Genomic DNA, 13,199 nt, shown 5'->3' on the forward strand with positions numbered 1-13,199 from the left:
TTATACTTAAAATGGATAACCTTACTTAAAATGGATAACTGTACATCACTTGAAACTCTGCTCAACGTTAAGTGGCAGCCTGGATGGGAGGAGAGTTTGGGGAGAATGAATATATGTGTATGTATGGCTGAATCTCTTCGCTGTTCATCTGAAACTATCAAAACCTTGTTTGTTAATCGGCTATATTCTAACACAAAATAAAAAGATTTTTAAAAATTTAAAAATAGCCCATAACCGAACAGATTTTGTAGTAACATAAATGTGGACAGCATCATCTTTTTCTCCTAAGTGGAACTCAAGTTAATCAACCACTGTTTAACATAAGCAAATTCCGTAATGATGATCCACCCTCATTATCGTTGGTGAAAGAGACTGGCCCTCTATAAACTCAAGGAGCTACACTTCATATCTTTTCTCCTCATTTTCTGCTGCCTGGAGAATCAGCCAGCAGTTTTTAAGGAGTCAGCCAGTCTGATGACTCAGCTCATAAAACAATGTGTGGCCACAAAGATGATGTTTATCCAGGAGCATCCTGGAGGATTTTGCGACTGAAGTCGGCAAGCAGTAAGGCAAGTGGTACATGATGCTCATTCTCCAGAGAGGTTTTGGCCATGGTGCCAGAAGCACTCACTTCCCTCTCCCAGCAGCTGAGCTCATCTGGTGCTCTGTCCAAGCAGAATGATGGGAAAACTTCAGAGAAATGCAGCAGGTACAGAGGCAAGTCCAAGCGAAGTGCAGGTGATAGTGATGACATTTTGCCTTCTCTTCATCAAGACGTGCTGCATCTACAGCTTATGGCCATCTGCACCCCAGGAACATGTGGCTAAGAGGCTCAGAATACATGTTATCCAACTTCTCTCTCCCCTGCTGGGCTCATCTAGGAATGGGTCTTCTCTGGTTAATAAAGCATCTACAGAGCAGGTTTCCTTCATGGTAAGCTAGTCTCACTTCACCACCACCCCTTATGCTCCCCCAAAGCAACATCTTTTAGGAAACCTTCTCTCGGGAGGGAACACTGGAATAAAAGCCTAACAGAGTAGGTTAACACAGAGGTGGCTGACAAAGTTAGGGTCCTTTCAGGTAAAGAGACCTAAGTAACGCAGATATTATTAGTATTTTCCTTTAAATTTTGTTGCATCTGAATATCTTTGCAGTGGGGAGGGGACAAGGAAGAGTGTGAAAACGAGACAGATTAAGCAGTGCAATATTTCATTATTTTCCCTAAAATGACAAACTTTAACCATCTGTTCCTATTTTACCAACCCATTCAAAATATCATTAAAATGCAGATTACTTGCAGTTAGCCAGGGTCTTTCAAATGAGAAGTGACCAAAGCCTCCCTGATTTTAACCACCAGAAATTGATGTGACACTTCTGGATGGGCTGTAGCTATCAAGCCTCACCAGGGGAAGCACCTTGGGATGTGTCACAACCTCAGCACCTTCTTCCTGACCATTGAGGACTTTGAGCTGGACTTCCCTGGTGGTCTAGTGGTTCAGGATCTGCCTCGCAACATGAGTTCAATCCCTGGTCTGGGAAGATCCCACATGCTGCAGAGCAACTAAGCCCATACGCCACAACTACTGAGTCTGTGCTTTAGAGCTGGGAGTCACAACTACTGAGGCCCACCCACCATAGAGCCTGGGCTCCACAACAAGAGAAGAAACCACAGTGAGAAGCCTGTGCGCCATAACTAGAGAAACCCCTTGCAACGGTGCAGCCATAAGTAAACAAATAAAGACTATGAGCTACCTAGAGACAATGGCTTTTTTTTTTCCTGCTTCCTCAGTACTTAACACACAGGATCTGACACATAGTAGATACTCTGTAAATATTGCTTGAATGAATGCATTAGTGAATAAGTGCTTTCCCCCTCCCCCAAGAAATGTAAATCTTTGTTCCAGTATGGTTTTTGTTTGTTTGCTGTTTGCTTCTGGCTAGGAAAATAAAAAGAGATAGAATCAAAAACAAGATTCCCCCTGGAAGGAGGAGCAAGATGATAGAAGCTTGGCTTCACTTAGTTCACCTTTTCCTTTGGGGGAAATAACTGTGCCCTTGAATTTCTGCACTAAGTCATCAAGGAGGAATTGAAATTAAAAACCTTGGAGAGTAATTAGCAACAAAACGTTCTAATGTCAAGAAGTGAATTTTATGGGACCATATTTGTAATATTAATTGGGCCTCTGCGTAGCCAAAGGGTGAAATTATTGCTCCAATACAAATAGGCCCAAAAGAGAAAAACAGCCCAAAATAGCTCAGATATTGCAAATCAGAACAGAGGTAATTTCTCTACACATAAAAAGCAACCAATTGCAAAGCCTTTACCATTTCGCTTAAGTGCGAAAGGAAGCCTGTTTGTTTGGTGTAGCACCACCTACCCCATCTCTGAATCGCTGTGGGGCTGGAGCTAGAAAGGGAACTCAGGCTTCATTTTCACCAGCTCCTCATACTTTTTACCTCCAAGTTTATGGAAAATTTTAATCATTCCCCTAACAAATATTTATTGAGCACCTATTATGGACCAGGTCCAGGGCAGCTGTTCAGTCTTTCCCGTCACAGAGTTTAACCATTCAGTTGAAGGGAAGAAACCCTGAACCAATTATCACACAAGCAAATCTCTAATTAGAGACAGAAGTACTAGGACAGAAGAGTACACTTACAAAGGGAGCATTCACCAAGGGAACTGACCTAGTTTGACAAGTCTGGGAAGACTTCCTGGAGGAAATGATGTTTAAACTGTAACCTAACAAGAGAAGCCACCGCAATGAGAAGGCCGTGCACCGCAACAAGAGAGTAGCCACGAAACAACAAAGACTCAGCGCAGCCAGAAGTGAGAAAAACACAAATCCAACAACGCAGACAAACCAGCCAAGGAAAGAAGGAGGGAATGTGCCCTGGGCAAAGGGAGCAGCATCTGGGGAGGGAAGTCAGGTAAGGAAGTTCAGTGTCTCTGAGGAATGGAAAGGCCAGTGTGACCAGGGTGCGAGAGTGAGCAAGCAAGTAAGTGGAGAGTGGGGAGAGATGTGGCTGGAGGGGGAGGCAGGGCCAGGTCTTGGGACCTGACTGGGTCTCGTGACACCGGGGCACCAACCATTGCCAGGCCGTGGGTCAGAACCACTCCCCAGCCAGGGCCACTCCAGGCTGCCCTCCCGTCTTTGAGTCAACCCTTCCTTGATTCTCTCACACCTGAGCAGAGACTTAGCCCCCATCTCCGAGACTCAGAGGGGAAGAGTAACTTACCTCCTACAGAGCACTTCCCAGAGGGGTCCTGGGTCCACTGATTAACTGTGATCTCGACACTTGGTTTATCCCCCAGATCTGCCCATGCCAAGGGGCTAAGGCAAGAATATCACCAAACATGCCAAGAAGCAACTGGCCCTGAATCTGATCAGGGACCACTGCTAATCTCTTTTTTGAGGAACATTTAGTGAGTGCTCGCTCAGTCGCTCAGTCGTTTCTGACTCTTTTGAGACCCCATGAACTATAGCCTGGCAGACTCCTCTGTCCATGGGACTTCCCAGGTAAGAATACTGAAGTGGGTTGCCACTCCCTTCTCCAGGGAATCTTCCCAACCCAGGGACCGAACCAGCATCTCCTGCACTGGCAGGTGAATTCTTTACCAACTGCACCACCTGGGAAGCCCAACATTTAGAACAGGATGAAAAAAAAAAAAGAAAAAAAAAACCTCTAAAGATCTCTCTTGTGGAACTTCTCTGGTGGTCCAGTGTGTAAGACTTTGAGTTCCCAATGCAGGGGGATTGGGTCAATGCCCAGTCAGGGAGGTAGATCCCACATGCTGCAACTAAGAGTTTGAATGCTGCAACTAAAAAATTACACATTCCCCAACTAAGACCTAATGCAGTCAAACAAATAAATTAACTTTTAAAAAAAAGAACTCTTTCCTGAGAACAAACCTTAAGTGAGTACTCAGAATGTGTAAGACCCTGATCCAGGAAGCAGCAGCAGTACTCACCCTCTTGCCACTGAGAAAGAACAACTCTAAGAAATGTAGATTATTTTGTTCTCCAATTAGCACTGAAGGTGATGGATCAGAATTTATAATATGCAGTCATGAATTATGGAACGATCGTGGAAGTGACTCTGACCCGGAAACCTGCCATGCCAAGAGCCATGGCAATTTTTCACGAGAGCTTGTCACCAAGCTCTCTCACTGCCGAAACCATCACCCACACTCAGCCTCCCCCAACCCCGACCCCAACCTGTCACTTGAGGCTGCTGCCAGCCCTTGAGCTTTCTCAAGTTGTCAGTGACCAAGCAACAGCAAATAGAGTTTGAAGGCTCTGGCTTCACACCCAGCTCCAGACACTTCCCAGCTGGGTGACCCCAGTTTCCTTCTCTGTCAAGTGGAAACAATAACAGCTTCTATATCAGGGATTCTTCTGAGGAGAATGCCTGGGATGCTCTCAACACAGAGCCTGTTCCTGCTATTTAGCCACTTAGTCGTGCCCGACTCTTTGAGACCCCATGGACTGTAGCCCACTAGGCTCCTCCATCTGTGGGATGCCCACATGAGAATACTGGGGTGGGTTGCCATTTCCTCCTTCCATATCTTTTTGACCCAGGAATCAGAAAATCTGGTAGGCATCCAGCCTAGCAGAAAGTAATTGTTCGCTCAACATTGGAACCTTGCTCCTACCCCATCAGCTCAGATTGCTTCCCAGAAACACTAGGTCTCCTTCTGTTTGGGGAACCTACTTCTCCTCTGATCCAGCCTGTAAGAACTGGTTCCGTCACCCCATCCAGCTGGGCTGACCTCCTGTGTCCACCTCTCACTGGCCAGCACTTAGCTCAGCCCCAGTCCTTTCTTGCTATTTAACACCAAAAGGTATTGATTTCCTTGAGCTATTTCCATAATGCAACACTACTGATAACTGCATATCCCATCAGTTTCCTCTGTGACCATCATCCCCCCTGCTCACAGCCACTTCCCCTAGAGCCCCAGCTGCCAAGGCTCAGGTCTGTTTCATTTTGCACTGGTGGAAAGGTCAAACATGAATTTCTCCCCATTATTGTACTGTGTCTTGTCACACAGACTCTCTCTGTTTCATGCATTAGTCACAGTCTTGCTATCAAATTAAATATTCCTCGGTAGTTATTTTTAGAGAAATCTTTTTCTAACGCTACATGGTGCAATGATGTGTGTGCACCCACAGCTCTGGAATCCAAGCATTACCAGGTGGGCTCCAAATTGCGTGAGGGCTCAGATTCCTCTGGAAAGCAGCAGCAGCCAATGGAGCAGCGGTCTGTAACCTGGCTCTGTCCATGGAATCCCCTGCCCAGCCAAAAATAATTAATCCTCCAGACCTTGGACGACCCAGTCATTCATCATTTGGTCCAGGAAAGGCCCAAAGGAGGTTCTTAGCACAATCGTGAGTTAAGTGGAGCATGTCTGTACCATCCCAACTGCTTGTTTGGCTGTCTCCTCATTCCTACTACAAGGACACCGAGACTAATTGCAATCCCAGGCTCTGGGCCCCATGGAAGCCTGCCTTCAGGAGGCCTGAGTTAATGACAGTGGTTACATCCCTACCCACTCCTATAGGGTCCTCATCTACCGAGGCCAGCATTGATAGAGAAATGAAGCCCTCAGAACAGAATTTCTAACTTAGTTGGGGCGTGTATACAGGAAGGAGGAGGGGCTTGCTAAAGCAAGTCCTCTTGATCCACTTGAAGGCACTGTGAGAAGTTATGCATACCTGAGCTTTAGAGCTTACAGTGGAAGTAAAGCAACAAAACCCACTGAAATTGACTAGAAAATAATTCAAGACACGATAAGGGGCGTGGACTGTGGGAGAGAAGGTGGATTTCTCACTTCCTTCCGATGTTCCCTTCCACATGCAAGTCCTCATTGGTTGTGGTACCCCAGTCCTCACTCACCCAGGGCAAGTGAGACTGGGGGACAGGGAAGAGGTGAGCCTAGTTCTGGGCTTAGTTCATGAGCCCCTGCATCCTCACACTAAGTTTCTTCTTCCCCCTCAGCCTTCATCAGTGAAGAAGGTTTGGCCAAGGATGCTTTGGCCTCCAACTGGGTTTGTATTTCCCAAGTTCTTCTGAAGCTGAATGGAGGACAGGGGATGACTTACTAAAGACCCTCTCAAAGAGCCCCTATAAACTATATATGCTATAGACATTCAGAAGCAGGGAGCCAGGTAGACCAGAAAAATCCAGGTAAGGCTCAGATGAGGAGGCAAGATCACAGATGACAGAAGTGATTGAACACGGCTCCGGAGTAAAGAGGGGCACTCTTGATGGAGGTTTCACAAACCCAGGCACAGAGCAATGGAGAAGCAAAGACAGGCAGAAAGCAGTAACAAGGCCAGGGTGACTGGAGCCCAAGAGTTCCTCGGACAGGCGGCAGGTGGGTGGAAGCAGATGACAGAGTTCCTAGCAGTCAATAGAGACTAGATTGGTCAGTTGGTCAAGGCATGTTTCCCAAAGACTCTGCCAGGTCCAGGGCAAGCAGCCAGGACAGAGTTGATGATGGCTCAGAGGAGAATCTGTGCAGCAGGCTGAGACACTGCTGTGACTATTCCACAGTTCCCTGATGTGGGGATGTGGGTCTGGCCTGGGGGCGGACACTGAAAACTGGGCAGCAGAAACTACATGAGACCCTCGGGAGGAAAGATGTGACCATAAAAATTGGTTAGGGCAGTGGAGGGGGAGGGGCATGGAGGGTGGAACCAGAGAGCCCACTTGGAAAAGTACAGGTGGAGGTCTCTTGATAGGATCTGCTTCCTCCCCTAAGGGGGAGAAGAACCAGCAAGTAAACATATAGGAAAATGAGTATCTTCTATAACCTTCAAGAAAGACAGCTTTTTAAGATTTTTTTATGTGGGCCATTTTTACAGTCTTTATTGAATTAGTTACACTGCTTCTGTTTTTTTTTTAATTTTCTGGCCACAAGACATGTGGGATCTTAGTTCCCCAACCAGGGATTGAACCTGCACCCCTGCACTGAAAGGTGGAAACTTAACCACTGGACCACCAGGGAAGTTCCCCGAAAGACCACTTGGAGCTGGAATGAGACCCCATCTTGGGCCCATCAAATAAAAAGAAACATTTTAAATGACAGTGTGCAAGCAGTTAGGAATATGAGAGTAGGCTGCCTCATGTAGTGTTTTCTCAGCAGGGTGGGTGTAGCTGACTCCCCACCAGCAATATGGCAAGTGGGTATCACAAACCCCAAAAAAGTTAGTTCTGTAAAAATGGATCCAGGGAAAACTCCACACACATAGATATCCAATGCAGTACTGTCTCTAAATACTGGAAGTAACCCAAATGACCACCGGGAGGGGATGATTTAACTGAACATGGGGCATTTCCACATACAATTTTATGCAACTGATAACAACAGCGAAAGCTATATAACAACATGGAGAATGTCTATTATGTAACATTCAGTGAAAAATAATCAGGCCCAAAACTCTGCTCACAGCATGGTTATAATTATGTAAGAACAATTGCATGCAGAAACAAACCAGAGTCAAATACACCAGGAAGTTAACCTCTCCCTCTTTTCTGCAATTTCCCAATGCATATGTGGTGCTCTTACAACAAACTAACCTATATAAACCAGTGCAGCTTTCTCAGGAAAATAACATGCATAGGCAGGACATGGAGCTGCCCTGTGAGTCCACCCTCTCCCCTCCTCCTTGCAGCCCATCCCTCGTGGTGATGAGCATAGAGGGCTTCTTAAAGCTGGACTGACGATAGCAAGCCAGGGAAAGTGCTGGGCATGGATTCCTGTGCCTATTTCATCCTTTCCTCTCTCCCCAGCCTGTCTCATCTACTCATCCACATCAGCTGGCCCAGGCTGTAACTTCCAGAGCACAGGGCTCACTTTTCTCTTTTCACACGGCCAGTGAGAGCTTTGGTCTCTCAGCAAATGCCTAGAGGCCTCAAAGCTCCTCACCAGGTGCTTTGGAGAAAGGCTGTCTCTCCCTTCTCTGTGCTCACTGCCACTGCTTCCATGTTCACATTTCCCACCTCCCCAGCTGGGCTTTCAGCTCCTTTACTCCATATCAATGCCTGTGTTGAGGTCACCAAGATGCCTGCAACAGAACGTCTTGTGTATCTCTGACCTTCTCCTATTTTTCTTGCTTAACAGCATCCAACACAGTGACCATCCCTTTCTGAGAACACTTGCATCAAGACACTTCCAAATAACTATACTCTCCTGGTTTTCTTCCTACCTCACGGTCACCTCTCAGTCTACTTTCCTGGCTCCTTCAGGTCTCCCTACCCTCTACCCCAGGATGAAGTCCCCTTTTCATCCTTCTCTGCGTTCTCTCCTCTCTTGTCTGGTCTTGTGGCTTTAGAGTCCATCTAAATCATGATGTTACCCAAAAGCTGTGCCTCAAGTTCCATCATTCCAGCTGCCCTCCTGAGACCTTGAAAGTCTAACAGTATTCTGAAATGAAAGTGGTCAAGGGGCTTCCCAGGTGGCGCAGTGGTAAAGAATTTGCCTGCAGTGCTGGAGACCCAGGTTCAATCCCTGGGCCGGGGAGATCCCCTGGAGTAGGAAATAGCAACCTGCTCCAGTATTCTTGCCTGGAGAATTCCAGCCTGGTGGGCTACAGTTCATGGGGTTGCAAAGAGTCGGACATGACTGAGAGACTAGAGACTAGAGCCAATGCAGGAGACTCACATTTGATCCCTGGGTGGGGAAGATCCCCCATGCCAAGGAGCAACTAAATCCATGCACAACAACTATTGAGCCTGTCCTGTAGAGCCCGGGAACCACAACTACTGAAGCCTATGCGCCCCAGAGCTTGTGCTCCACAATAAGAGACGCCACTACAACTAGAGAGTAACCCCCCGCTCTCTACAACTAGAGAAAAACCCTCGCGGCCATGAAGACCCAGCACAACAAAAATAAATAAAAAAGAAAGTGGTCAAAACTGCACCCTCAGCCCCAATTTCTTCATCTCAATCGATAGCCTCTCCATCCCCAATCCCCCCAGTGGCTCAAGGCAATACTCCAAAGTCATCCTTGGTTCCCCTCTCCTTCCCCCACAGTGAATTCTGTGACTCCAACTCCAAATACATCCCAGATCTCCCATGATTCCAGCCTAAACCACCCGCCTCTCTCACTTGGAATTCCGCAGCCTCTTTATCAGTCTCCCTGCTTCCCCTTTTGCTGTTACAATTCTTCCCAGGCAGCCAGAGGAATTTTTTTTAAGTGTAAATCACAGCATGGTGTCAATAGAATGGCTTCCCAAGAAACAAAGCCTCGGCCACACTGGCTCTTCTCTCTGCTCTCACCACTACTCTACACTGTATTAGAAGTCCCAACCAGTGCACAGGCAAGAAAGATAAAAGCATAAAGATTGGAAAGAAAGAAGTAAATCTCTCGTTATTCACAGATAACGTTACTGTGAACGTGGAAAACTACTAGAGCTAATGAGGAAATTTAACAATGTCACAGAATACAGGTTAATATATAAAAATCAATTGTCTTTTTATAAACTATTCATAAAATAGTAATAAACTATTGAGAAATTAAATACTTTTTAATTCTACTTACGATAGAATCCGAAAACTAAAAATACTAGGTAGGAATTAACATAATGCTAGATGTTCAAGACGATAAGATATTGCTAAGAAGCATTAAAGAAAGCCTAAATGAATAGGAAGATATGCCATGTTGATGGGCTGAGCAAAGTCAAGACAGCATATGGTATTGGCAAATACATAGACAATCAATGAAAAAGAAGAGTCCAGGTTTATATGTAAGCAAGTGGTTTTTGATGAGTGCCATAGTAAGAAATATTTATTTTTCTTCAAGAATGCTGTTGCTGGGACTTCCCTGGTGGTTCAGCGGTTGAGAATCCACCTGCCACTGCAGGGAACACTGGTTCAACCCCTGGTCCGGGAATATTCTACATGCCAAGCCGTGGGGCCGACTAAGCCTGTGCACCACAGCTGTTGAGCCTGTGCTCTGGAGCCTGAGAGCTGCAAACTTCCTTCGACTGCCCAGAGCCTGTACTTCACAGGTGCCTAGAGCCTGTACTAGAGGTGCCTAGAGCTTGTACTTCACAGCAAGACAAGCCACCACAGGTGTCTAGAGCCTGTACTTTGCAGCAAGAGAAGCCACCACAATGATAAATCCACATAGTGCAGAGAAAAGTAGCTCCCACCCACTGCAGCTAGAGAAAGCCTGTGCACAGCAACGAAGACCCAGTGCAGCCAAAAGTTAAAAAAAAAAAAAAAAGAATGCTGCTGTCTAGATATCCATATGGAAACATATAAAACTCAATCCTGAGCTCTCGCCATATTCAGAAATCAATTACAGATGGCACATGGTCCTAAATGCAAAAACTAAAATTATACAGATTCTAGAAGTGGAGAAAAACAATTGAAGAATATTTTTGTGATTTTGGGATAAGTAAAAATTTCAGGTCAGAGAAGACACTAATCATAAGAGCAAACAATGATAAACTGAATTTAAAAAAAACTAAAAACTTCTCATCAAAAGCACCACAAGAAAATGAATAAGTAAGCCCTGGCATAGGAGAAAACATTCCCTAACTCATATCCTTTGATAATGAATGTATATCCAGAAAATATAAAGAACTCCCCAAACTCAATAATAAAAAGACAAACAATCCAACGCTTGAAAATAAGCTACAGACTTGAACAGATATGACAATGGTCAGTAACCACATGAAAAAGTCCCCTACATCATTAATCATCAGGAAAATGCAAACTAAAACTACAATGAAATAACACTTCACATCCAACAGAATAGTTAAGATAAAAAGGACTGATAATGCCAAATGCTGATGAGGATGTGGAGTAACTGGAAGTCTTGTAAATTGCTGGTGTGAATGTAAAATGATAACAACCACTTTGAAATCTGGCAGTTTCTCAAAAAGTTAAACATACATTTAATATATGTCCAGAGAGTTCAGTAGGTATTTAGTAGCCATTTCAGTCTAAAAGAAATGAAAGCATATGTCCCTAGAAAGACATGTACATGAGTATTCATAGTGGCTCTACTCATAATAGCCAAAAACCAGAATCAAATAACCACCAAACTGTGGTACATTAGTAAAATAAAGTATTCTTCAGCAATAAAAAGGAACAATAAAAAGAAAAGAGCTGCTACTCCATAAACATGCATGAATCTCAAATGAAGCAAAAGAAGCCAGACACAAAAAAGCTATCTACTTCCATACTGTGTAACTTCATTGATATGAACGTCTAGAATTTATCTGTGATGATAGAAATCAGATCAGCATTCTGTGATGGGGGTTATTGGAGACTTTCTGAGGTGATGAAAATGTTCTCTATCTTGACTGGGATCCTGGTTACATGCGTACATACACTAGTTTAAAATTATCTAATTTTTTAAAACATTTTTATTGGAGAATTGAGAGAGTAGCATGGAAACATACACATTACCATATGTAAAATTATCTAATTTTACATTGAAGATTTCATTTTGTATAAATTATACCAAAGAATTAAACTTTGGAAGCTACTTGTTTGACTTTAACAGTGGCCAACAAACCTATGAGTTATTATCAAAGCCCCATCATAGACCCAATGCTATTCCTTATGAAAATCAAAGTATGGACTCAGATATAGTGTGGATGTGGTCTGGAGGGGTTGGATAAATCAGGTCTGGGAACACACTGTGTGTATTTGATCTGATTCATTCATCAGGACCAAGCCAGGCCTTGACTATTGGACTCAGAATCTCACTCCTGGAAAGCAGGAAGCTAGCAGACAGGGAGGCTGCACATGGTGGGCAGTCTAGGTTGAAAGGCTGGCTTATGAGCCTATATTTACTCATTTATAAGATGGGGATTAAATGCAATAAGGAACTTTCCAGCTCTGACTTTCTCAGATTCCATCTATTCATCCATTCCAGCTCTCAAAGCCATGTCTGAGCCACACCTGTGTTGATTTTCACTGCTCCAGGATCTACTCCCATCCATGGAGGGCTAGGGTTGCCCAGTCCAGGAAGGCACACACAGAGGGGAGAAAGTGCAGGGGCCCAAAAGTTACCACTTTTCCCTTCAGGTAATTGGACTCTGAGGGATCAGAGTCCCTGAAGCTGGAACCCACAAGTTCTTTTAGGTCCCTTCAGTCCTAATGCCCTCTTTCTCTACCCCCAAATTTAGGTGCATCTCCCAGGAGCCTTCTTTTATTCACAACTCCATTACTATTTTAACCCTGTATGATCTTGGACAAATCAGCTCACCCCTGACCACCTTCCTTCCAGAGGGCAGAGCCTGTCTGCCTGTCCTTCTCCCAAACCTCTTCCCATCTATTGCATCTTCCCCATCTGTAGGCAACCATCCCAGCTTCAGGTGGGTGGGATGTATTCCTCAGAATTAGCTCTCTGAGAAGACCCACCCTACTGCCAGAGTAACAGAAGGAAGAAAAGCTTCAGGTCAGACCCTAAAAAGCAGGTGTGCGACCACTCATTACTTGGTAGTGCTCCCAGCCCAGGTCCCTAGCCAGCATTGATTCGTGCACTGGAGAAGGAAAAACCTTGTCTCCTGCTGATGGAGATTATTGTACACAGTCGTTGTCAAGAATCTCTGCACAGCCTACACTCCAGGATCTCCCACCCAAGCACTGACACAATTCCCGTAAGATCAAACCCCATTTACAGGAGCTCACTAAGAGGAACTGATCCCGTCTCTCCTGGGCCCAAGGGCTTCCCTGGTGTTTCAGACAGTAAAGAATCTGCCTGCAATGCAGGAGACCCGGGTTTGATCCCTGGGTCAGGAAGATCCCCTAGAGAAGGGAATGGCAATCCATTCCAGTATTCTTGCCTAGAGAATTTCATGGACAGAGGAGCCTGGTGGGATACACAGTTCATGGGTTGGTAAAGAGTCGGACATGACTGAGAAACTAACTAACTTCTGGGCCCAGAAGTCAGGGCCTTAGCTCTCTACAATCTATATCCAGAGTTAAGTTATATGTCATTGCATCTTCTCCATGCACAAATAGACACAGTACTGACTTTGCTGATGTTAACAGCCCCAGCAAGTTTTGCATGCACAGTTTAGTGAGTTCAAATTATTGTCAATGGTGAGATATTAAAGCCATCATCTCAGGGGAGTTGAGGGTTGATTCACATCTGGCCAAGCCACCCTGAGTCCTGGGTCAGACCCTGTGCTGGGTGGTCAGTGGCAGAGCCTGTAAAAAGGCACCTCCTA

The sequence above is a fragment of the Muntiacus reevesi genome, chromosome 4 (assembly GCF_963930625.1).
Source record: "Muntiacus reevesi chromosome 4, mMunRee1.1, whole genome shotgun sequence".
Classification (NCBI taxonomy): domain Eukaryota; kingdom Metazoa; phylum Chordata; class Mammalia; order Artiodactyla; family Cervidae; genus Muntiacus; species Muntiacus reevesi.